Source organism: Pleurodeles waltl, chromosome 6, assembly GCF_031143425.1.
Source record: "Pleurodeles waltl isolate 20211129_DDA chromosome 6, aPleWal1.hap1.20221129, whole genome shotgun sequence".
Taxonomy (NCBI): Eukaryota; Metazoa; Chordata; class Amphibia; order Caudata; family Salamandridae; genus Pleurodeles; species Pleurodeles waltl.
In genome coordinates this window covers 787,927,114-787,954,713 of record NC_090445.1, presented here as the reverse complement: position 1 = coordinate 787,954,713, position 27,600 = coordinate 787,927,114, and positions in this window count along the sequence as shown.

The window sequence follows — 27,600 nt, the reverse complement described above, 5'->3', positions numbered from 1 at the left end:
GGGGGATGTGCTGACCCTTTGATTTATGTGGGTTGGCAGACACTCTCTTTTTTTGTTTCTTTCTTGTTTCTTTTGCTCTCTTTCTCTCTCTCCACAGCTCCTACTAATATCAATGAATCTGAGAACCAAGGGTAGGTTTCGGCCCGTGCAGATCATCATGGTGGCCTTCCTTATCGGCATCAGTAAAACCAGGTGACAGCCCTTGGTCTTCACAAGTTTGCCAACTTAGAGGGAAACAGCCTGATCTACACAGCAGTAATGTACTCTTCCCAGTGGCCTCCTCTGGCATATGGGGTTGCCGCCTTTAACCTGTACACGGGTAATGGGCCAATTGGTGCAGCAATGGCTAACTTTGCCGCATCCCCCTCTGGCATCCGGGTCTCTAACATGAATCTGCAAGCAAATAACGAGCCAAATGTTGCGCTAGCCACCTCCTCACACCTTGCCAGAATCCCCCACTGCTCCAGGCTCCAGGGCAGGTGGTCTTGGATTTCGCTGGGTGATGTCCACACATGCAGCTGGGAGATTGTCAGACATTAGCCCTCAGTCCTGGTCACAAGTAGAAGTCTTGCAGAGATTCTCCTCGACCTACAGCCCAACTGGCTTCTTGGCAGGCAACAGTTTGGGGGAGCTTGAGGTCCCCTTCTTATAATTCATGTCCAGACAAAATGTGATTGAGTGTCTGAGTCTTTTAAGTTCGTGTTGGGGGTCTGCTTCATTTTGAAGAGCCAACTCCTCTGTCCTGTGCTTCCTCTAGAAAGCAGTTTGTGACAGCAGGAATGACTCCAAATCTGATAGCCCCACAACACAGGCCATGGGAGTGAATAGAGGTTCACATCTGGATGTCAGCCAAAGTATTATGTGCATAAATGGGTTGTAAAATGTCCCAACCCTCCTCTTTGTGATTCTCTTATCAGCCCCATCTCCTTCCTGAGATGTGTCCAGGCCCCTTTCCTGTGTCCTCTTCCAGTCAAACAGCCATTCGCGGCTGGCCACTGGGAAAGTGGTGAGGCGGGGGTAATAAAAAAACAAAAAACGTATCTGAATGTCATCGCCGCCGCACCTCCACTCTCCGCCACACTCCAGGCACCTAGCTTGCCCTGCGGCCAATTATGAGGCTGCTCAAAGAAGCGTTATGATTGGCTGGAGTGACTGGCTGGGCACTTCAATGCAGACCGGGAACCTGGGGTTGTTCTCTTCAACCCGGCAACACAGTGCCGGGTTGGAAAGAACCCTTGTGCGCATGTGTGTTTGGCCAGCCCGAGACAGCCGGCCAAACATGCATGCGCACTGCGGGGAGTGCTCCGTGCACTCCCTTCAGTGCCCATCACCCTCTGGCCCCGTCCCTTTAAAAATAAAATGAAAATAAACATTGTTTATCCTCGTTTTTTCTTAAAGATTTGCAGCTGCTAGCGGGGGGCGACACTCCTCTGCCATAGCGGAAATAGCACCCTTTGAACTGTACTGGAGAGTCTGGCTTCCTTCCTTGAATGTTTGTCCCACCCAGCTCCCAATAATGCAGCAATCTACAAATCTGTCTGGAAGAAATTTTCTACCTCCCCATTCTCCTGTTTTTAACCCTGGGTCTCCCAAAATGGAATCCAGAGTCTTCCATGTATTGCACCACTCACTGGCACACATATATCCAGCAACTGCATCTGACCACATGTGTGCTGCACAGAACTACATGCTAACTTTATGTAGGCCCGGGGTGAGTGAAGCACACAGGGGAACTTTACATGAGTGGCCTGTATGCCTCACTTCAGTGACACAGCTAAAAAGGCCTGCTCACTGCAAATGATCACTACACGGTATGCTACCATCACTGCACTTGTGCTAATTAACTCCTGGTGAAGGCAAGTAGCCTTTCTCCACCATGAGTATAGAACTTTGGGTGCCCCTCCCAGTCCAACCAAACCACAATCAATGAGAAAAGCTTATGTCATGGCTCACACGCATGTCATGTTCACCCATGACTAAAAAATCAGCACCAGGGATACAGCTATCATGACAGCTGGGGCACTCAGGACAGGGGTGCGCGTTCGTCACCATGCAAGGGATTTTTTCTGGCCCAAAAGACGCCCTCCCGGAGCAGACTACCCGAAACCAGATCCTAACCTGTCAAGGATGGGTGGTCAGCTTAATAAAACTGTCCGGAAAGTCCAACAGCATTCCTGTGACACAATCCAGTTCTGTGCTCCACAACACATTCTAACCTTGGAGAGAAACAGACCATCTCAGCAACTTGGATTCTCTCCCTTCATAGCCATCAACCTCTTCAATGACATATGATCCTTTTGCACCCCAAACTTAGTGCCAAACAATTAGCCTCAGAGCTTAGGCAAGGCCCACACTATGGCAAAGCTCTCTTTCTCAATAGCCACCCAGTTCTGTTCTCTGGGTAGTAACCTCCTATTAATAAAGACTACCGGACACTCTCTTCCCTTGTCACCCGGTGGAGTTAACATAGCTTCAATTCCCTTGTCAGAGGCATCTATCTGGACAAAAAAGTATAACTGTAGTCAGTAGTGGTGCAGTGCATAGTGCCTCTTTCAGTTCTTCAAATTCTTTTTGACAGTCCTCAGTCCAGATCATTTTCCTGGTCTGCCTCCTGGAGGTCAAAGTACTCAATGGGTCAACTGTACTTCCAATGTTTGCCAATAAGTTCTGCTAATACTCAGTGAGTCCTAAAAAGAACTTCACCTCAGTCTGGGTAGCAGGCACTTCCCACTCCATCACAGACTGAATCTTGGCATCCACCCGGATCACCAGGACTGCTACAATAATGCTCCTGTGACGCTGTGTGATCAGGTCCCGATAAAGGATTCAAGATACAAAAAAGCTCTCTCAATTAACTTCCATATCATGACTGTGTTATTTAGTATCAAAGATATTTCATGCCAAATGAATGGAGTGCATTATGCTTGGACTGCCAGCCCTGGATAAAAAATGGTTACTTCAATGTACAAATTTGAGAAATCGATTTTGGTACAAACAACTCATTGAACACCAATGAAACCTTGGAATTTGGAGTTCTTTCTAATCTAAATGAAAATGCACTCACTAATTTAGGCAAACTGTTCAGCTGTTGCACCAATATTATTATATAAATGTATGAATGCATTATTGGTATTAAATAATTGACCTTTTCATTGAGTAGTCACAGATGCAAGCTGTCTATACAGTCATAGATGCACCCTGCTAAGCAGTGATTAAAGTACTGTAAACATGCAGTCATTCATGCCATCTGGCTATGCAGTAATTGACTGACATGGCTTTGCAGTCATTGACTCACATGGCCATACTTTCATAGAACAGCAGCAGCTAAGTAGTCAAGGAGGTACCATGGCCTTGCAGCGATGGAAGTAATCTGGCTAATGCGTTCTTGTAAGTGCCTTAGTTTAGCATCCAAGGAACCACTCTTGCTGTGCAGTCATTGAAGCATTCAGGCCATATAGTCAGGGATGCACGTTAGCCATTTGTTCATAGAATTACATGGCAGTGTAGTTAAAGAAGCACTTTGGTCGGGTCGACTAGAAAGCGCATTGAGCACGAGTTAATGACAGAACTGTTGTTATGCATTGATGAAAGCACTTAGTCGTGTAGCCCATGGAAACACTCTGTCATTGAGACAAGAAAGGGCCATGGCCAGGCACTAATGGAAGAAAACTGCTCAGACAGTCATGGAAGTATAAAGGCCATGCAATCATGGAGGCCTTTGCGTATGCAGTTAAGGAAAGGCCATGTCTATACATTCAAGGCAGTATGCTGAAGCAGCATGTACGTCAACATGCTGGCCATGCAATCATAGAAGTATAAAGGCCATGCAGTCACTGATGCATCCACGCTGTGTATTCTTGGAAGCACACAAGCCATACATTCATGGAGGATCAATGGCCCTACCTTACGGACACGTTGGAACGTTGTGGGCACTGGGCCGTAACTACACTTTTGGCAGTGTTTTTTCATTTGTCGATCCAAGTTCTGTAACTTCTACACCTGCTCATTTGAGATGTCACGAGACATAAAGTTCTTCCTAATGGCCAACCTGGAACCTTCCACATACAAGAGTTCATACGATGCATAGGGAAGAGTCAGTAAACTGAATAATTAGACATTGTGTTTTCAGTTTTATAAAACCAAATCAAAAGGGCATTATTCAATTTTTGTTGAGATGGAGAAATTCTCATTTATTTTCATTTTTCTTTTTTGTTTTTGTGTTTTTTTCTTTCAATTAGATTACTGTGCGATGTACAGTTAATGTGCCTTTTTTGCTCGGAATCTGTTTATTAAATTTGGATAGAATACACAAATACCAGTCATATAGTGCAATATGTGTTGCCCACATGGACCTCAGTACAGTAGTAAAGGCATATACATTGAGCATGGCAATGATCATGAGGCAAACAAAGAGGGAAACAAGGTGAACCAAAAATAAGGATACAACACAACCAGGTAGCAGCATTAGGTTAGAAGCCACATAGTGTGCCATCTAAGAACCTGCAATATCCTTGCAACACTCTAGAGCATTGGGGATGAAGCAATCCCAATTCCTCCCACCAATGTTGAGACAGCCAGACGAAGTGTCAGAGTGTCCTGGGATTCGTGCTGCGTTGCCAACAAGATGGGTCCCAGAATAACAGCAGATTGAGTGCTTCCCAAGAAGGAAACACTGGCTGGTATTCTCCTAAAGTAAGGAAAGGGACAAATGGGCCCAACAGTGGATAACAAGAAAATCAGGAAATGGTCCATCCACACAAAAACAAGGATAAGGAAAGTACTGCTAGAAGTGCAAGAGGGGAGGGCAAGGGGGGGACAGGAAGGCAAGAGGGGGGCATGGGAAAAGAAGTTGAGGAACGGTAGAGGTGACCAGCTGTATCACTAATAATTATGGGAGCTAGAAAAAGGAAGGGCCTAAACCACCTTACAGGAAAATCAGTGAAACAAAAGGAGAGAGGGTGTGCAGTTTAGGCGGCTGACAGCAGAGGTGTTCAATCCAGGTCATAGAGGCCCTCATTAAAACCCTGGCGGTCGGTGTTAAAGTGGCAGTAATACCACCAACAGGCTGGCGGGGAAAAAAAATGGGATCACGACCACGGCGGAAACCGCCAACACAGTCAGCCACTTTAACACTCCGACCGCCACTGCGGTAGCAACAAACACCGTGGCGGTCACCGCCAACAGCCAGGCGGAAGACAATGTACCGCCCACCCCATCACAACCCGCCAATCGGCCAGCTTTTCCCGGGCGGTACCAATGCCATCAAAAGTACGGCGGAAACAGGAATTGGAAGGGAAACCACTCACCTCTCGACACTCAACAAAGAACCAGGACGCCATGGAGCCCGAGTTACAGGTCCTGCCCATGCTGGTCTACCTCCTCATCTACCAGGAATACCAAAGGCGGCGACGACGACCACGGTGAGTACTGCACCTAGTACATAGGGGAGAGGGGGAGGAAAAAGAGAGAGTGACACACACATGCAACACCCCCACCCCCACCCTCACCCACAACACCACACACACAAACACATGTAACAACATTACATTTACACCCCGTAACCCCCTGAAAGAACGCAAGGACAAAAGGAATAGAGTCCAATCAGTGATATATTAGAAATAGGCAGATATACACAACGAATATAAAAACAGTATTTACAAAAATATACAATATGTACATAAGGGCGTACATTGTCCTTTCCAAATGTCCGTGGGCCACTGGGCCAAAAATCATGGGCCAAGCCCACACCTTACTCCTGCCTCAATACAGAGAGAACACTGCAGGGGCATCAGCTCGTAAACACACAGGCACCTCAGGGGGATGGGGAAGGGGGAAGCACCTCAGCTGGAAGATTGTACTACACCACTGCTCCTGGAGGGGGCTCCATGCCCACTTAGATGTCCTGGGGAGTGCAGAGCCACAGTCTCTCAAGTGGATGGGTTGCCCACTGCTTGGTCCTGGGGAGTGCAAAGCCACATACTCTCTAGTGGGTGGTCTGCCCACTGCTTGGTCCTGGGGAGTGCAAAGTCACAGTCTCTCTAGTGGGTAGTCTGCCCACTGCTTGGTCCTGGGGAGTGCAAGGCCAGTGTCTCTCCAGTGGATGGCTTCCCCACTGGTTCTGGAGGGGGCTTTGTGCCCAATGTGCATCATCCTGCCAAGGAAAGGGTGAGTGGATGCATATCTCCACTGTTTCTGGAGGGGGCCTTGTGCCCAGTGATGCAGCACTTGGGCTGTGGCAGTTCACATTCCTTCACCTGGGTGTCTGAGGCATGAGATTTGCACGGAACAGGTTGCATGATATTCCATGGAGGCAGGGCTAAACTCCATCCTGCGGCGCCTAAGGCTGCAAACTGGTGGTAGTGCCGGTGCTGGTGGGGGTGCTGCAAGTGGTGGTGGGAGGCTCCAGCCCGTCCCCTGCAGCCTCGGACGGATGCCCAATGGGGCTGCTGCTGCTGGTAGTGGTCCTACTGTCAGCGGTGCAGGTGGCAGTGCTTGCAGCGGGGCTGCTGGCGGTGCTGGCCGTGGTGCCGGTTCCGGTGCTGCCAGCGGTGGAGGGAGGCTCCAGCCCTTCTCATGCAGCCTCGGAAGGCTGCCCACTGGGGATGCTGCTGCTTACAGTAGTGGTGCCAGCGGCCGTGCAGGTGGTGGTGCAGGCTACTAAGATAGTCACCAGCCCATGGGGTACAATGCCTAACATCATCAGCTGCACACCAGAAACCCACAGGTCCCTGCCCAGTAGTAGATGCCCACTAACACTATTGGGGTAGGAGTGCTTCAGAGCCTGCCCAACAAGGGACCTACCCTGCCATTTTCGCCCTGGCCTAGGGGCACCCATAGCCCACATCCCCCATCCAGGTACCTCCTAACGTGTGCAAAGTCAGGTTTCAGAATCTGTACTCACCCCCTTGTGGCTGCTGTGATGCCTTCAAGTGCCCATCCAACTCCGGATGGGCCACCGCCAGGATGCGGAACATCAGGGGGGTCATAATGCGACAGGCACCCCTTCCTCGTTGGGAGGCCTGCCCCAGCTGGACCTCCGCCGTCTTCTTTGCCCTGCTGCACAGGTCCTCCCAACTTCTGCGGCAGTGGGTGCTCCGCCTGTCAAAGGCTGCCAGGGTCCGCACTTCCTTGGCGATGGCACGCCAAATACCCTTTTTCTGGTGGGCGCTGGCCTGCAGGGAAAAGACAGCAGAAAAGGGAATTAGTCAACTGTCCGGACCGTCAGACTCATTGCCCACCAGATCCCCCCATCCCCTGACGCACATACATTGGCCACCTTACATGGGGCACTCTGGCCAGGACGCCTCTGCCCCTCCCTACATGTGGCTTACATACACAGCACTCCATACATTCATGGCCCTCGCATCATGCTCACAGTGTACTCACCTGTTTGTCTGGAGGACCATAGAGTAATGTGTGCTGGGATAGGACCCCATCCACCAGTTTCCCCAACTCCTCTGAGGTGAAGGCAGGGGCCCTTTTCCAGACACATGAGCCATGGTCGGTTCCAGACACATGTCACAGCAGCACTTGCAGTGTAGGTCCTCTCCTGTTGAAGGTCAGGTAGCAAGTGAGTGGATAGATAGAAAATGGCTGTGACGTCCACGGCGGTGCATACCGTCACCAACGGCGTACATCGCTATTGGCTCCTGGAACCCATAGGGCACAATGATAACCAGTGCGATTTTGTGTAGCGGTCATCGACCGCCTACTGCGACGGCGCACAACGCCAGCACAATTACCTCATTTCCATTTGTCCCTCCTCACATGTCAGGCATCTGCCATTTCAGGGGGGCACAGGGCATCGCACCTAACTGCATCACAGCAGACATTGGCATGGCAACTGATTGTCAGATTCACATTTTGGTTCTGTAAACAAAAGTAAACAAATCATCATTAGTGCAGTAGATGTGGGAATATGACCCTCTGCTCACCATTCTCTTCCATGGGCTTCAACCGCTGAGGCTTAATATGAGATGGGTGCATCCTCCGGTGTACAGACCCCTGATGGACCTTGCGACAATGGAGGACAGACACAGTATCATTACCTACAGACTTGATCGTGCCACAATCCAAGAACTGTGTGCCCAATTGGAGCCAGACCTGATGTCAGCTATCCGCCAGCCCACAGGTATCCACCCTGTAGTGCAGGTCCAGTCAGTGCTCCATTTCCTGGCAACAGTGGCCATGGCATCAGGGATGTCTCAGCCAGTGTTCTCCAACGTGTTTACCAGAGTGTTGACTGCCCTGCTGAAACACATGCGCAGCTACATCGTGTTCCCCCAAGTGGAACCTTGTGCTCCCACCCTCTGAATCTCATACCCTTGATATACGGCACTTGACGAAGGTGAATCGCCAACGGTTCCACAACCAGAGCAAAAGGTAGAGGGGACCAGGGACATCCCTGTCAGGTGCCTAGCTGAAGGGGAAGGGGTGCTGAAACTTGACCATTCACTTGAATAGAGTCTGTCAGCACGGTGTATGAATCTGTGATCTTTCTGACCATGACAGGACCAGCCCTACCTTGATGAGGTCCACTCGAAAGAACGCCCAACTGACCCTATCAAATGCCTTCTCTGCATCTAATGACAGGAGAAGGGCAGGGATATTGTGAGTATGGGCCTTTTCTACTAAGTGGGCGAGATGTCTGGTGTTGTCTGAGCCCTGCCAGTGCAGTATAAAGCCCACTTGATCTGGGTCTATCAGGCCAGGTAAGAGAGGCCCTACGCGATTGGCCAACATTTCAGTATAGATCTTGGAATTAGTATTTAACAATGTAATGGACCTGTAGGATGACCAGTGGATTGGATTCTTGCCAGGTTTAAGGATCAGCGAGATTTCTGTGCCCGACATCGTGGGAGTGAGGCCCTTGCTATGGGTAAGGGAGTTAAATAACCCGAACAAGTGGTCTTTCAAATAGGAGTAAAAATGTTATAAAAGGCAACCAGCAGGCCATCTGTACCCGGGGTGTTCCCCACCAGGACCCCCAAGAGCCTTTTTAAGTTCCACAGTCGAAAAGGGTACCTCCATGTCCAGGGCAATCTGCAGGTCATAAGGATTCCAAAGGCAGTCCTGAAAATAAGAGTGGATAGCCATCTGATCTCCGCCACCCCCACAAGTGTAAAGGGCCTGTAGTAGGCACTAAAGGCCTTCTGCTTGTCTGATTCTCTGACCGCACAGCCCGAGGCTTCGGTGTGTAGTTTGGCAATTTCGGAGCCAGCGTTCTGGTGGCAAAGCATATGGGACAGTAATGTGCCCACTTTGTTTCCCCCATCGTAGTATTTTTGCTTAAGTGCCAAGAAAGATCATTCTGCTTTCTTGACCTGATGTGCCCGTAACTGACCTCAAAGCAGCACAAGCTGCTGTTTATTACCCCTGAAGGATTACGCTTGTCAATTCCCTCCAGAGTCTGAATCTCTTTGGAGAGTTTAGTTTAAAAAAAGCATGCTTAGCGCAATCTGGCTATCGCAATGGAGGAAATGATGTCCCTTATCATTGCCTTCAAACCATTCCAAAGCATATGGGGATGGGTATCAGGTAAAGCACTGAGTTCAAAATATCTCCAGATTGCATCCTGGATGTCAGCCCTATCTACAAGATCATGCAGCAGCTGCGGTGGGTGGTAGTCACCAGTGAGGGTGTACGTGTGAGGAGCTCTCCCGGAGGGACCATGTCATTTCTAGGTGTGCATTGTCTGAGATGGAGATGTCAAATATCGGTGTTGATTCCAGGTCTCTTAAGAAACAAAGTGTAAAGAACACGTAATTGATGTGGAAATAGGGTAGGTGGGCATGCAAATAAATATAATAATCCCGTACATTGGGGTGTAGGTGTCGCCAAGCGTATACTAGGCCGACATCAGTGAGTTCCCTCTTAAGCTGACTAGACATGGCCCCCATGCCTTGAAAATGGGAAGTGTTCCTATCAAGTGCAGAATCCTAGACTAGTTGAAGTCCTCCCCCTGTCACCCCTGGGAAAGACTAAGGGCCCCATTCTGACCCTGGCGGTAAAAACCGCCAGGGCCGCGGACCACGGAAAGCACCGCCAACAGGCTGGCGGTTCTTCCTGGGCCATTCTGACCGCGGCGGTAAAGCCGCAGTCAGAAAACCGGGTTTCCCCGCCTGCACCCGTCGCACACCTGCAACACCATTCGGAGCCGGCTTCAGTGTTGCAGGCCCTTTCCCGCTGGGCCGGCGGGCGCCCGCCAAACTTAGAATGACCCCCATAGTTGGTCTTTAAGACCTTGCAGAGGAAGGAATCCTGTGCCTAGTTCTGGCATACAGATTGAGGAAGGTCAGGACACAATGACCTCTCTCAATTATCACCATCAAGAAACGCCCTTCCAGGTCTGCAAGCACATGCATCAACTTATTTTAAAAAACAGTTTAAAGGGGATAGCTACACCCAATGTTTTAGTCTGCGTATTTGCCCATGATTGGAACGGGTATCTCAGATGTGACATGGGGTGACAGTCCTCTCTGAGTAATGGGTCTCCTGTGAAACAATTATGTTGGGGTCCTATTGGAGGAGGTAGTGCCAAGTATGCTTCCTCTTACCTGGGAGAATTAATCCCCTTCACATTTAGAGAGAGGAGTTTGGTCCTAACCAGAGTGCCCATGCCCTATCAAATGGAAGTGTGATAATGTGGCAGTGGTATCAATGTCGCCGGAGTGTGCAGGCTGGCTTAGTGGGAGCAGGAACCCCCGTCCAGAGCCATGCCTCTAGGGCAAACATATAGAAGAATGTGTGTCTCTCCAACCATGGACAGATCAGTAACCCCATCTAATTTCGAGGAGGGTTTGCCTTATGTGGAGAATATCCTCCAAATGTGGGGAACACCGGGCCAGGAGGTGTAAATGGTATATACTGTGGTGGACGTCAATGCTACACAATCGACCACACAGACCAGCAAACAACAAAAAGATAAACTAATGAGTCCATCCCTGATCCTGCAGGTCCTGCAAAAGGAAAACCGAAGATTAGCATGGCAGTGAGTTCCAGCAGAAGATGGGTATCCTGTGTAAATAGCAACAAAGGCAGTAAAGCATCGCTCGCGGAAGGTTGAGTGGATTCCTGCTTCATGTTCTTCAAATGGGATATAATGTTGTCTTTTGCCACTCATAGGACCTTCGACTTCGCAAGACAACTGCCAAACTGTGCTGCACGTCAGGCGCCATACATCCTTTTTCTCCAAAGTGACGAGGGAGAACTCCCACTCTGGGGATCCCTCAGGCAAGCCCAGCATGTGTTTGGCCTTGGTCAGGGAGCGCACCAGTCGCTGTTTGCCTTTCCACTGGAAGAGGAGCCCTTTGGTGTAGGTCCATTGATATTTGAGCCCCTGTTCCCACAGTTTCCTCATGACCAGTTTAAAATTCCTTGTTTCTTAAGCATCACCGAAGAGAGGTCCTGGAAGATTTGTAAGGTGGGAGCACAAAAGATCAGGTCTGCCTTCCCCGGAGCAGCTGTAAGGATGGCCTCTTTCTCCTTTAAAAAGTGAACTCTGGTTAAACTGTTGGGGTAGTGTCTGGGTAGCCTGTCAAGGCTGCTATGCGATGGGCTTTGTCCAGGATCAGGGATTGGTCCTCTGTACCCCACTCGGATGGTCTGAAGTAAGTCTCTTGTGAAGGCCATGGTGTTCACTCCCTCCATGCCCTGAGGGATCCCCCGGTTGTGTAGGTTATTCCTGCGGCTGCGGTTTTCCAAATCCTCCTGCTTGGCCTGAAGTTCGATCTGTTGGTCCTCCAGAGCAGCTACACTGCACCAGAGCACTTCCTGGTCCTCTGAGCAAGGTCCATGGTGTCTGTGTGGGTGGTCGTCCAATCATGTGTCTACCTCTGTGATGTCCCTGTGGCGGTCCTTCATGCAGCTCTTGAAGTTTGCTTTAAGGGAGCTAATTTCCTGCTTAATGTCATTTAACAATTTGTCCATGTAAACCTGGGTGATTGCCAGGGCCGTAGAAGCTCTTGAGACTTGTGTAGGTGTTTCCCCCTTAGTAGGCATAGTTGATGAAGAATACTTGGACCATAGGGATACAACAGAACTGTCCCTGGAGGGTTTGCCCCTCAGCATATTATTGTGAGGTCAAACAAATTGGATTCACGCAGGTCCATTGGTGCTCCAGGGTACCAAGGCCAGGTGGTCCTCCAACGGGCACGCAAGGTATCCTCACACAGCCACTGGTAGGACCTATATGCTGAACGTTGCAAAGTCCCAGCCCAAAGTGGGGGGTGGCCAGCAGTTAATGGTGGAAACACCTTAGGAGGTGCATAACAGCAGCTCGGCAGTATTGCTGTCTCTCAGGAAGATGGCATGTAGTCCAGGGTAAGGAGCGGTGCAGGCAGGTCTATAATGTGCCCAGTATTCACCAGTGGGCCCCTACTGCAGCTAGTTGTCGCATGCACTAGCTTCAGTTTATGAGGCTTACCTTCGGGCTGCATGGGAAAATCAAGAAAGGACTCCAGGACCCCGAATGAGTCCGGGAAGAAAACCTCCCCCTGGGCAGACAGGAATTATGGAGGAGGTCTCCATCTCCCTTCACCGTGGCTGTACCTTCAATGCTGTCTGTTACCTCCCGCCGGGTGCCCCAGGGCCACTCCGTAGCACCTCCTGCTTCTCCCTAGCCCGGAACACCTGCAACAAATTGGGGCCCAATCGAGTAGGTGCCCGGAAGCAAAGGAAGCGGCAGGGCTGTGCAAAACTCCAACAATGGAGAAGGGACCCCAAACAAGCCAAGGATCACTGCCAGAGGTATGAAGCCCCCCCTGCCGTCTTCCATCCCCAGGTGCAGGGACCCGTAGAGGTCATCTGTCCGTGGCGCTGCAGGGGGCCAAAGCAGAGGCAAGTACTGCTGTGAGGGTTCGCCAGCTGCTCCTTGATGAGCAGCAGAAAATGGCAGGCGCTCCCAGATCAGGAGAGCAGACCGGCTCACTCAAACTGTCCAAGGTGAGGTCCCTGGGTGCCGCGACAGAGACTCCCACATGCCAGACATCTCATGACCGCCAGGGCAGGTAAGTAGAGCTAGAGAGAAACAGCAAGACAGGTGGAATAATGCATTGAGGCCCATGGAGACACAGAGCAAGGACGGACTGCATCCTACTTTATACTCGGCCAGGCCACCAGCCATCATGTGCTTTGACCTATAGAGGGGTGTGGGCCTTGGGCTTTTTCAAGGTGGTTTGTCAAATTGAAGTTCCAATTGTTTTTAATAAAAATGCAAGTTAATGGTATCTGGATGGGGTTGGGTGGTTTGATTTTAAAGGAATCGTTATTGTTATTTAGCAAAACATATGGTTGTGTCTACTTGGATTTTATTAAACATAAAAACTAATGTATACTTATTCAATGTACTGACTTTCCCAGAGTGTTGTATGAATCTGTATGATACTGTAGGTTAGGGGGACTTACCCACCAGAGGGAAATGACAGTTCATAAATTACCTTACTAAAGCCCTCACTCATAGGTGTGGGGTACACTTCCCATAAAAGCAACACATATAAGGACCTTGACTGTGGCCAGTCTGACAAGGGCCGTAACCATAAATCTCAGAGGATAGGCTTTCCAACCCAAAGTCACCCCACTAATGCACTCCTTCATGAACAAGTGGTTCTCTTTCCAATGCCGGTGCCCCTAGAAAAGGAAAGGTGTTTGTGGTGTCCCAAGACACAGCACAATCCCAGCAAGCCATGCTTTGAATAAAGTTCAAGATGGGTTGCAGAGCAGGAAACAGGTCTCCTAACAGACATTGCAGGTACAAATTTGGAAGAATAAAGTCCTCGCTGATTCATCCTATTTACAGAAGCAGATGCTAAAACCAGATAAAGCCCGGGATGTAAAAGGCTTGGCATAAAACCAAGAGAAGAAAGCAGCAGAGAGCTCCCTGATTAGCAGATGCGCTTGTAATTCTACGCACAGAGCACTTGAAATTACAGCTCAGATCAGGGCATAATTAAGGCCCATTTCTGGAGCTGAGGTAATGGTAAATTGACCGGCTCTTATACAGCTTAGATCTTCTGACATGAAGGGATTAGTCTAAGTACAAAATGAAGGAATCATAAAAGGGAAGCTTATATTTAGATATTTAGGGCCAAAAAAAAATATATATATATATATATAGAGAGAGAGAGAGAGAGGTGCCCAAGACAAAGGCATGGGCGAGTACACGAGAATGAGCCCTGCTTTCTGTGCGGAGTGTATGCATACTTCGAGCATTTAAAGATTCCAAGTATGCCACATGTAGCTTCAAATGGGGCCATCACAGTCAGAAACCATAATAAAACATGAACATTCTGTTTCAGAAGTAGGGGTAGGCAGCCTGTAACGTGGAATTACTAAATGTATTCCACCACTCCACTCCACCGGCGGAAGTAAATAATATAATCACCAGTACTGACTTTGCTTCCCTTGAAATACAAACACCTGGTCTGTGATTATGATTACTCTCGACCCTTCCCGCACACTCCCTTACGAGAAGAAGCGAGAGGGCGCACTTAGAGTAGGGGGGTTAAAGGAATCTACCAAAAAGCAGAAGCAAAGCTCGCAGGGTCTCCTCCAGCCAATCAGAGCCGTGCCTGAGAAGCTTTCTTTGAGCAGTTGGACCGCCGAGATTTAACAAGCATTTGCAATGGAATAAGTCTTGCATTTGTGAGAGTTAGAACTATTGATTGGCATTGTAAATGACAATGGCCCTCATTCTGACCTTGGCGGTCGGCGGAGATGCGGCGGTCGGACCGCGAACAGACCGGCGGTCGGAAAAATGGCATTCTGACCGCGGCGGTCACCGCCGCGATCGACCGCCACTTCCCCACTCCGACCGCCACGGCGGTCATGACCGCCGGGCTGGAGTTTGCGCACTCCGGCCCGGCGGTCGTCCCAAGACCGCCAACGGTATCATGACCCTGCCTACCGCCGCGGTTTCTGGCAGTCGGGAACCGCCATGCGAACCATGGCGGTAAGCACTATCGGGGCCAGGGAATTCCTTCCCTGGCACTGATAGGGGTCTCCCCCACCCCCCACTACCCACCCGAGTCCTCCCCCCACACCCTCCACCCCCCTGCCAACCCCCAGAGGTGGTACGAACCCCCTCCCCACCCCCACCCCGACATGCACATACATGCACCCCGACATGCACACACCCCCAACATGCACATATACACACCCCCTACACACACATACACAACGGGGACACATACCCGCACACATACATGCAGACATGCGCACCTGCCGAACAGCACACATTACCCATAGACACAGCAGCACCCCCCGCCCGCATACACGCACTCACACACACCCTCTACACACTCACACGCACACCCCCATGCACGCCCACATCACACAACACCCCCCCTCCCCCTCCCCTCACTTACCTTGTGCGTTGGTCCTCCGGGAGGCGACGGGAGCCATGGGGAGGTGACCGCCAACAGAAGACCGCCACACAGATATGTGGGTCGTAATTCTGTGGGCGGTGTTCTGCTGGCGTGGCGGTGGAGGTTGACCAGTCTCCACTTTTCCGCCGACCGCCAGTGTGGCTGCTGGCGGTTTCCCGGCGGAACGCTCCCAGCGGTCGGAATGCGCACAGCGGCATACCGCCGCGGTCGGCGGTCTTCACCGCGGCGGTAACTCGGCGGTCTTGCAAAAAGACCGCCGAGGTCAGAATGAGGGCCAATGTCTTTTACCCATGTTTTTTGGTTTGGAGTGGATGTGTGTGCAGTGGAATTGTGTGGGTTGGATTGGAATTGTTAGTTGTGGAATTGTGTGTGGTGTAATTGTGTGGAGTGGTTTGTATAGTGGAATTATGTAGCATGGTGTGCAGTGGAATTATGTGGATAGTAATTATGTGGTATGGAGTGTACTGGAACTATGTGGAGTGGGATTGTGTGCTATGGAGTGTAATTATGTGGAATGGTATTTTGTGCTGTAGATTGGTATGAAGTGGAGTTTAATTATGGGGTGTGCTGTTGAATTTTGCATGATGTGGAATCCTGTGGTGTGGACTGGATGTATGTGGTGTGTTGTGTAAGTGTGTTGGTGAGCTGAATTATGTAGTTTGTTCTTGAACTATGAGGTGTGGAACGGAAATGTGTAGAGTTGAATTGTATGTAGTGGATGTGTGCGGCGTTGAGTGAAATTATGCTGATTGGATTTGTGTGGCCTGGTGTGGAGTGTATTTGTGTGGCTTGTGTTACCAAATTTAACAAGAAATAGTAAAACAGATACCTGAAGACACTTATACTTTTCTATGGAAAGAGAAAAAGAGCTATAAAGTTTCCAAGTGCCATGCGTGACTAACTCCTCCAAACCAGTTTTACATGCATAATGGTGTTTGTAGACCTTCTATCCCATTGAAAGCAGAGATTGAAGTGGGTGGTTTCCTCCGGACGCAATATGCCCACACATTTTTTATTTTAATAAAAACTGTTTGCTCAACATTTTGTGAAAAGATAACTTTCCAAAGATGATTAATTTCGATATTCTTCAGCTGAAACGGAAGGGAAGGAGTGTCCTGTGCTGTGGAGCACAGGGAGGGACAGACCCTAAACAAGAAAAATGCCTTCTTGACAGGGTGTCTCCTGTCTGAAATAAATGTAAGTGTGTGCAACTGGTTAATCTGCAAACGTAAAGGCTGCTTAGAAGCTAGAATTGGCTTTAACTGAGTCACTTGAAGCTCAATGTGTATTATTTTTTCCGAGAAATTGTGACGGTGTTACCAGCTGAGAAGTGGAATGAAAAAACAAGCATTGGCAAAGCAAACAGGTTTCGCCTTTGTTTTTTGTTTTGCATTCTATGTTACTAGCTGGATTATAAATACTAGAAAAAGGTTATCATAATGTTTGTTCTAAATTTGTTAAACCATTAAAAGTTCTTTATAAGTTCAACATACATCACAACATAAACTATGAATGGTTTATGAAAGTTAAAACAAACATTATTGTAACCCTTTCGTAATATTTATAATTGTGTTGAGATTGTGAGAGGCCATGGTGCAGTGTTAGACAGAACACTGCTCGTTGTGGAGAATACACACACACAAAGGTAGTTCACATATTGCACCAGTATGCACATTTTAGTTTGTGAGTTGTTCCAAATATTTGCATGTTAGGGTAATGAAAAATTAACCACCGCTGGAGATTAGGAAACAACCGGTGGAATCCCATTTGTGTGACACAAGTCATGCAAGTCATATTTACTTGCTCTATTCTTAATATGCCAGTGAAAATCAGGAGTTGTTCCCAATTGAATGTTGTTTGATAACAGGTGCTTTATGAGATTTATGGAGAGAGAGAGAGAGAGAGAGAGAGAGAGAGAGAGAGAGAGAGAGAGAGAGAGAGAGAGAGAGAGAGAGAGAGAGAGAGAGAGAGAGAGAGAGAGAGAGAGAGAGAGAGAGAGAGAGAGAGAGAGAGAGAGAGAGAGATATATATATATATATATATATATATATATATATATATATATATATATATATATATATATACACTATATACCTGGTCTGCATTACTCATGCTCAATTTTGTACATGTACCCTCCGAGAGAGAGAATCCCTAAAGTGTCATCACTGTGCCTGAAGTGCTAAAGAAGAGGCAATACTGTATGAAGTGCCACCACCGTGACCACGCTCAAGGGCACACATGCTTCAGAAACACATCAAAAGTCAGCGACATACTCAAACAACATACCAGACTGACTCTCTCTGTAAATTAAGTACTGCCTCTCTGAACCCCTTGAAACTCCGGTATTGCAGACTGACTCAGCTAACGATAGTCAAGAAATACCACAGTTCACCCCATGTGGAAGCACTTCAGGGCAAACATTTGTGTATGATGTATATAGTCTGGACTCTTGTGCAAACCCTCATCTTACATATGATGTGTCTCTAGATCACACAAACCCATATACACTTTATCCCCCACCGACCCTCTTATACCGCAGGTTGATGCCTCATAGGACCTGGTTTGCACTTTCACATGTTCAATTTTGTACTTGTGTCCTCCAAGAGAGAGAGAGGCTCCCTAAAGCGCTATCACTGCGACCAAAGTGCTAAAGAAGAGGCAATATAACAAGAAGCGCCATCACCGTGACCGCGCTGGAGGGCGCAAAGACTGCAGCAACACATCAAAAGTCAGCAACATGCCTAAACAACATACCACTACGGAGCACTAATCAAAAGTAAAAAAAAAGAAGTACCTTCAGCGTGGTGCCACAGAGGAAGGACACTGGCTAGTGTCCAATTAGAAGTGACTAGAAGGAGTCATTTGTTCACACGCAGCCTAACAGCAAAGAAGATGAAGGACACAACAGGAAGTGAAGCAGGACGAAGAACCTATGCAGCCAGATGCGTGGGATCAGTGCATATGCTGCTAGGGTGTATCACTGAGGACATAGCACCCCCAAATCCAAAATACCATAAAGGAATAACAAACAGTGACAAACAAAAAGGACACAGACGAGGCAACAAAATAAACAGTTTAAGCGAAATATCTATTAGCGTTTGTTTTTTTAAACATAATATTGTGCAAACCTTCACATTGTATTTGTAATTTGTATGTAGGTTGTTTCTCTTGGTAGTCTTTTTCCTGTGGAAACCTTTCAATGATAGGGTGGTGTGTGCAATGTTCCTTGGTTAAAAATGTGCAATTTTGTTTCCATTCCTTGCACTTTGTTTCATTGAATGATGTATGAAAGGCTTGTTTGAAATAATGTTTACATTTTCTCCATGATGTACATTTTATCTCCATGAGCTGTGTGTAATCTTTCTCTGGGTTGGTTTGCTGAGTGTTACACATTGGCCCTTAATATTACACATCACCCCATAGTATGAATATATATCACAGAGTGGGTGTGGATGGGACAGGCTAACATTAACAGTGGGAAGAGAGCAGTGGGATATGACACTAGACATCGGATGTCAAGAGGGTCAGAATCAAGAGGGACGGCAAGAGAAGGGTGAGAGGGGACATCAATACAAACCTCTTTCATGTTGTTTCATCTTAAAATGTGAAGTTCCATATATCTTCAAATACACCTCCAAGTCAGGCTATTATTTTTTAGTTAAATCTTGCTTCCTTATTCTGTTATTTGTCATAGCAGTCCCAGTGCTAAGAAAGGGGGGAACAGTATACCCACTTTAAATATTATAATTGCCCACTGACTATATAGGTTCCTATCTACAAAGAGATACATAGGCATGTTGTGGCAGGATTGACAAACACATATGGCGATAAACACTCACAAGGAAAGAGAGGCACCCATAAAGAGACGACATATACAAAGAAGGTGAGATAAGCTATTTGGAGAAATATTTTTAAAGTATTAGCATCCAGAGATGCGCCAGAGCGCATGCACTTGCAGTGGCAGATCTGTACAGGCAGGAACGAGTACAAAAAATGAGTGCTATACACAGTGAGGTTATACAAACGTGTGAACTAGAAGAGGAATAGAACAGGCACACGTGGACTGAGGAGGTATGATTTTCACACCTGTTCAGAGGGGAAGGTGACAAACGTTTGCGAGAGGTCAGTAAAGGACGTGAAACAATGAGTTCTGTTGAAAGTGAGCAAGGTTGGAATCCTTAATTATTATTTTTTACCTCATCACCCTATGATATAATCATAATTCATTTTACTAGATGATTTCAACCATTGAGGGGGTCACAACTGTGCTTTCAATTTGAAGTTGTTTTTGGTGGATTGGTTCTACTGCAGCATCTGCAGTGGACAAGGAATACAACTCCCATAATTCATTAGATTTAAAACTAAGCCCCAGCAATGAAGCAATGTGCCCTTCGTGACATAGAGCGAAGTAGTAAAATTAGTTTTAAGCTAGTAATACACTGCAAATCGATATGCCCCTCATACTTTATTTCTGCATTTATTTGTGGATTTAATGGCTGGGAGATACAAGTTGCAGGCTTTCTGGTTACCTCATGAAAAACTCATGACTACCGAGTACTGTGTACAGACCGTCTTGCTCAAGAACTGAAACTGGCGGCTTCTAACACGACAGAGTGCAGAATGCCTTTAAATAAAAATAAAAAAAAAATGCACAAAAGCCTTCTCACTATACAGTACAGTATTTACCTGTAAAATAAACCTTCGACGAATTGGTGTCGAAGAGTTACATTGCTTCACAAATTGAAACTATTCACCGAATAAGTAATGCTTAGCTGCTGGCAAGTTAATACAAGCATTTGCAATGGAAGGAGTCTCGCATTTGCTCGAGTTAGAGCTATTAGTGTTGTAAACTCCTAACCGGACCTTTCTTGCCACATAAATTGAAAATGAAAAGTAAAAGAGGTTCACATAAGTGAGCCGATTCAAAGGGCCACAGCCGCCATGAGCTTGAGAGTGAAGGAGACACGCAAAAGGAAAAAGAAGTTCGTTCGCAGTCAAACATATCGACAATAGTGATAGTGATGGGCGTGATGTGGGTGTGATTAAAAGCCCAAATAGATACCAACACGTCACAAAAGCAGCGCTTGCGCGCTGCTATGCTCAACATAAAAAGGACTACTGCAGCAATGTAATTTAAAATGGTGTGTTTTGTATACAATTGTGTAACTTTCATGTAACGTGTTTTTGTTTGTTATAAGGCTGTTGATGCAAACAAAATTAAAGTAGTATTTTTCCAGACTCAAATATTGTTTTCAAAGATTTTTTTGGAAGAGTATGCTAAAATAAAAGTGTACTTTTATCTGTTTGCATGTAGTCTCTTACGTATGTGACAGAGAAAATAGGCATTTTGTTTGTGTGTTCTGTGGGCTTTGCAGTAACATTCTGTGTACATAAACAAGGTCACATTTTAAAAAATGTCTCTCTTAATTGATACATAAAAAGGGTGAACCAGCTGTAAACCGGTGAGTAATCCGCTTCTTAAACGAGGTGGATCTACACACAGAACCCATCTTTGTAAATCTGAATTGAATACTAATGTGTGGTTGGCATTATACGTGAAGCATTCAATATTGCCGGTTCAATGGAAAATGGGCAACGATGTTAGTGGGGGGAGGGGAGGCAGTCAACAACAGGCACGCAATAAAAACCCAGATGGCAGCAAAGACCGAAACGGTGCCTGAATCACAGCGCGCGCACTGTTCCCAAATAAACTCTTGTGGTGTTGCCACAGTGAACTGCATGACTCACAATCACAAAAAGCCAGCAAGGTATGTGACGCTACAGGCAGTCACTGTCATCTAGACTGAAGGTAGTGCATAATGAGCGATGAGTACTAAAAACATAGGTAAGCAATGAAATATGCGGCACCAGAAGCAACTTAAACCTATGAACTAAAATGAATGCTGTACACTGCAACCATGGCTTAATCATCAAGTATGTGGCGCTACAAGCAAATACTCTACTTAAAAATGATGGCAGTGCATTGCAATCATAACTAAAAAAGAGTAACAATGCAAAAAGCAGCCTTTTAATTTCCGGCAAACAGGATGTACTGAAACTGTCATCAATTAACATGTGTTGGACACCTTCGCCAGTGGAGTAAACTAAAATGAAAATGGCGCCTTGTAACTGCAATTAGCCCACCCTTGTTCATCAGCACCAGTGGTGCAGTGAAGTGCAGTGCATCATGACCAGACTGGGATTTCACCACCAGTAGTCACTGTAAACAAAATGAAAGCAATTCCATGCAATTGTAGATAAATCAGTAAACTGAGTGATGCCCTAAGCAGCCCCTATAGCCACAAATAAACATAACGCACAGTAATCGTGATTATCCATCTGTGTTTGGCAGCACCCGCGTAAATTAAAAATTGAAAGCTGTGTCCTGCAGCCACAATGAGTCAATAAAGTGAATGGCTCCCTCAGCAGCCTCTGCAGTAACAAATAAACATAGTGCACAGAAACCCTGAATACCCCATCTGTTTTGGCACCACCGAAGTTACTGTAAGTAGGGAGGTAGTGGGGATTAAAACAGCAATGGGAAAGTGAAACGGGGCAGGGACGGATTTGAGGGCAAGCAAAATGGGATGTTTAGGGCACTGTAATTGAATGCTACAACATCAGCTGAAAGTACAAAAACAAGCATTGGAAGTGACATTTCAGCCGGCCAAAAAAAAAAATAGTACCTGAATTGCATCTGGAGCAACGGACAGGCACTAATTAAATTGAATCAATCTGTGCTTGGTCCCTGCTCCCCAGCAAGTGGCCGAAGTGATGTTTTGGCTGCACTGGTGAATAAAAATGACTGTAGAAAAGAATGATATAGAACCAGACAAATGGTAAGCATGGACGGGCTCCAAGCCCTATACTGTATACAACAGTATCTCGCAGGCTCGACCTTAAAAATGAGCAAGGCCCACAGTGGAGGACAGGAAGTGGGTGCAACCCAGGCAGTAGCAGGAGTTTTTAGAATTCAAGGGGCAAGCAGTGTGCATATTAGGCATTCGAGGCAGCAGCGACATCTCACGCCCCAATACATCCCTCTGTACATCCTCCCAGGCCTACACTGACATGGTGTACCAGGGATTCAGGGGGTGGGTACCCATTCATCGCTGTTCCTGGGCAGTGTTGTGTTTGTACGTTTCTGTGCCTCTCTTGTCTTTTACACTTCTCAACTCAGACATTCCTCCACAGAGAGGCAGGGGCTGAGCAGACTCAGAGAGTGCCAACACTTTCTTAAACTATTTTCCTAAAACTAGCAAAACATTTGTGTTATACACAGAACACGTGTTTTGATTTTGAATAAGCAGCATGCCAAATTTTTACTTAAGAGACATGTAGCTGCTTTATTTTTTCTTACTTAGTGCAACAATAACTGGCGCCATTATTAGGCCACAGTCCATATGTGTTAAAACCTTTCTCCCCCGGCCAGCCTTTAATTATAAGGAAATTGATTTGGTTTGTATATACATGTCATCATTAAACAAAGATCATCTGTGGCAATGCTAGTAGGCCCCTCTCCCTCCCCTCTCTCTCCTGCCCTTGCAGTTCAACTCTTCTGCTAAATTCACTATTTTCGGGCTGCCTGATACAAACACATCTCCGATGATCATTCGAGATCAGAAGATTAATGTGTTTTAGTCGCTCTTACACCAGCGACCCTACACATCTTTGGAAAGTCTGCATATTTTGCCTATTTCCAAAGGAAAAGATTCTACATAATACAGAAAAAATAAATGTTGTGCTCCCTACAGGTTACAAATGATCATGTCATAATGGCCTCACTGTCTCCGGTGAGCTCAGCCGGCCATTATCTGCATGTCTCTCTCACATCTTCAAACACAGCCTCGGCCTTCCTGGAGTGGAGCGATTCGCAAACACAGGCAATAACAGAGCCAGGAGATGTACCGAATTCAATTGGGATTACAAATTATGGATGCAGCTCCCTATTAAAACCATTATCTAAGAAAGCAGCGAGGGGATAGGAAGATGACAGATTCTCTACTTCTAAGGGCTTAGGGGCTGATTATGGGTACAACCTTGGTGGACCAACTGCCACATTACGATGCCGCCATCACCGCCATGATCAGAGATCCCAACATGTTAGCAGCGGTGAAATCCATGGTCAGCGATAGCAATGCTGAGTTTGGCACGGCCGTGCTGATCACGACTTTCCTGTCTGCCAGTCTTTTCATGGCAGGGTCCCTGCCATGAAAAAGCTGGCAGAAAGGCAGAGTTGGGGCTATGTGGGGGGACCCTGCACTGACCACGACAAAGTTGTGGGAAGTGCAGGGATCCCCGACTGCACCCTCGGAATGTGCATTGTCTGATATTGCAGACAGTGCGCTTTCTTAGGGTGCTGGGGGGTACCGTCTTTGTGAGGCCATTGGCCTCGGTTCCCAGAGGGAGTCGAGGCCAATGCCACTGCACTTTTCTGCCGGCCAGCCTGGCAGAAGCATTGTAATACGTGGTGGGGAGGCCACTGGCTGTGCGGCCACCTCCCCACCACTGATTTGGAGTTCAGGCAGTCTGACCTCCCAACTCCGAATGAGGCCCTTAGTAAATGAAAGGTGCCATTGTGTTTTCAGGCAGAGGGTAAACTGCGCGTCACTAAAGTTATAGCGCAGGGCCTCTTGTCCTGCCTGGAAATGAGCAGAACTCCATGGTATCTCACAGAGTTGTTATGTAACTCAGCGGAGTACCACTACACAAGGTCCGCCCACCCCTATTTAGTAGATTGACTTTTTATTTTGTTTCCATAATAGATTGCAGTAAAATTTCACCTGCAATAATCCGACAGACCTATCCACAAACTGCATTTTGTAGTACATTAAGTAGTACTACAATGATGCGACTAACATACTCAAAAATGTTATTCTCATAACTACGGTGGTCATTATGACATTGGCTGTGAGTGATAAAGTGGGAGAAATACCGCCAAGATGCTGGTGGTAATTACCGCAAATTATGAACATGGCAGTTATAACTCCCATAGACAGCCAGTACCACACCATCCGCCAGGGCGTTAACACCACGCACCACAGCGGTAGCCATCAATAGCCAGGCGGAAGACAAGGTACCGCCCACCATATTATGACATAGCAAACCGCCAGGATTTCTGGGGTGGTACCAACGCCATCAAAACCCTGTCAGAAACAGAACACAGAAGACCAAAGACTCACCATCAGAGACACAGAGAAGACCAACGCCGCCATGGAACCGGAACTGCAAGTCTTCCCGATGCTTTTCTATGCCATGCTCCACCTGGAACACCAATGCCGACAAAGACGACGACTGTGAATACAGCCGCCTAGCACACAAGGGAGGGAGGGAGGAAAAGGAAAGTGACACACACACGCAAATCACACACCAGACATACACACACCATACACACAACCCACTGCAGAGGAAAACCAATGGCACACGACGCATGGCACAATAATACAAGGACTAGAGTACCGAAGTACTGAAAATTTATTTGCAAGGCAAAAGCCACCACATAAGCCAATTTCAAAACAAAAAGATGTGTACAATTGCCCACAAAGGGCCAATGCCCAGTCCAAAGTACTATTGGCTCACATGGCCACAGTCCAAGGCCCAACTTGTTTCCAGACAACGTCCTCACAGAACTGTGTAGGGACATCATCATTGAAGTGGGCCGGCACCTCATAGGGAGGGGGGTGGGGTGCACCTCAGCCGAAGTCGGGGACTTACCCAATGGTCCTGGAGGGGGCTCCATGCCCATTTCCCAATGCTGGGAGTGCAAGGTTTCAGTCTCTGAGGTGGGGAACTTGCCCACTGATCCTGGAGGGGGCTCCATGCCCATTTCTCTTTGCTGGGGAGTGCAAGGGCACAGTCTCTGAGGTGTGGAACTTGCCCACTGCTTCTGGAGGGGGCTCCATACCTATTTCTCTTTGCTGGGGAGTGCAAGGTCACAGTCTCTGAGGTGGGGAGCTTGCCCACTGGTTCTGGATGGGGCTCCAGGCCCATTTTCCAATGCTAGGGAGTGCAAGGTCACAGTCTCTGAGATGGGGAACTTGCCCACTGGTTCTGGAAGGGGCTCCTTGTACAGCAGAACCCTGTAGGGTGGCTTACGTGTCCGCTGCTGGAGGTGAGGGCTGCACCCTCTCAGCTGGAGGTGAGGGCTCCGTGACCACTGGTGGTGGTGGTACCCTGCCAGCCTCTGCTGGAGTTGAGGGCTGCAGTGCCTCAGGTGGTGAAGGTGCCTCCTGGGCAGCCTCTGCAGCAGATGAGGGCTGCTGTGTCTCAGCCGGGAAAGGTGCCTCCTGGGCAGCCTCTGCAAGAGGTGAGGGCTGCTGTGTCTCAGTAGGGTATGATGGCCCCGTGCCCACTGGTGGTGGTGGTGTTGGTACCTTGCCAGCCTCTGCAGGAGGTGAGGGCTGCTGTGTCTCAGCAGGGGAAAGGGCCTCCTGGGCAGCCTCTGTTGGAGGCAAGGGCTGCTGTGTCTCAGCTGGAGGTGAGTGCTTCTTCCCTGTCATGGCAGGAGGTGAGGGCTCCTTCCTCTTCCTGCCTGGTGGAGTGGGATCCTCCCCCTTTCTGCCTGGTGGAGTGGGACCCTTCCACTTCCTGGCTGGTGGAGTAGGATTCTTCCCCTTCCTGGCTAGTGGAGTAGGATATTTCCCCTTCCTGGCTAGTGGAGTGAGATCCTTACCCTTCCTGGCTGCTGGAGTGGGATCCTTCAATGCCTTGCCTCCACAACTAGGAGGTGCCTCCACCGTCCCCGTGGACTGTTTGGCTGAGGTGCTGAGCTGGGTCATTGGGACCCTTCTCTTATGGGCAGGAAAGGGGGATGAAGTGGGGGAAAGGTGAAGTTGGGCAAGGAAAGGTTTGTTAGGGACAGTGGGGTGGGATGAGGGAGAAGGGATGGGAGTGGAGGTTGAGGGAGTGGTTGTTGGAGGAGTACATCTGCTGGACTTGGGTGGAGGTACATGGGTAGTGTGCTGATGTGAGGTGGATGGCTGTTGGGTGTCTAAGTGCCTGCATTTGTGTCCTTTAGGAGGGGGGGGCAGACAGGGTGGGAGAGGACACATGCATGAATGTTGTGGAGGTGACTGCCAGTGAGATGTGTGTGCTGCTTGGTGTGGTGATGGTGGTGGTGGCTGTTGAAGCAGTGCATGCAGGTGTGAGTGTGGATGTGACTGTGAGGGAGGTGGAGGAGGAGGGGGAGACAGTGGAGGCAGTGGATGTGGTTGTGTGTGCAAATGTCTGGTGTTTGCACGAGTGCTTGTGGACTGAAGTGTGGTGCCTGTGTTTGACTGTGACACTCTTGTGTGTTGTCTTGTGTGCATGCTCCTCTGTATGTGGGCATGGGATGGTTTGGGGTTGTGGAGACTGGGACTGGGAAGTGGTAGTTGTAGAGGGGACGGTAGGAACAGGGATAATGGCTGCCATCAGAGAGGAGGTCAGAGCCTGAATCGATCACTGTTGGGCCGCCAATCAAACGTGGATGCCCTACAGGAATGTATTGCATTGCTGCATCTGGGATGCCAGCCCCTGGATGGCATTCACAATGGTTGACTGCCCCTACAGAGATTGATCTCAGGAGGTCAATAGCCTCCTCACTGAGGCAAAGGAGATGCCCACCCTTCTGGGTGAGCGGGCACGGGCAACTCGCTGAGGGGCTGCTGGGAGGGCGGTGCTGGTACGGGGGATGGCAGCTGTAACTGCAGCTGGGGTGGTCACAGAGTTGTCCGCCATCACCAGGGAGCTTCCATCAGAGGAGGTATCTGAGTCAGTGTTGTCACCTCCTGTCTCTGCCATGGTGCTTCCCTTGCCCTCGTCCCACTGGTTCCCTCGGGGTCGGTGGACTCTGCCTCCTGGATCCTGTGGGATGCAGCTCCCTCTGTTGCCGGTGCCCCTGCTCCTCAGCCAGATGTGCTAATGCACACATGGACAGGATGACAGAAGAGAAAAGGGGCGGAGAGAGAGAAAGGGACACTGGGGCAATTACAGCACCAACACCACAGTTGGCATACACAGCACTGTCACACACAGGGATCAGGATTGAGCACTATGCATTTCCCTGGCATTGATTTGGCTAGATGCCACAGCAAGATCAGGGCCAAACACCCCCAACTGCACTCCTCTTGGGACCCACAAAGCACCTACTGACTTGAAATGCAAACGAGCTAGGTTACCTGCATTTGCCATGCTCCCATTACCCTTGAGCTGGATCATGCTGCAATGTCTGGCCTGA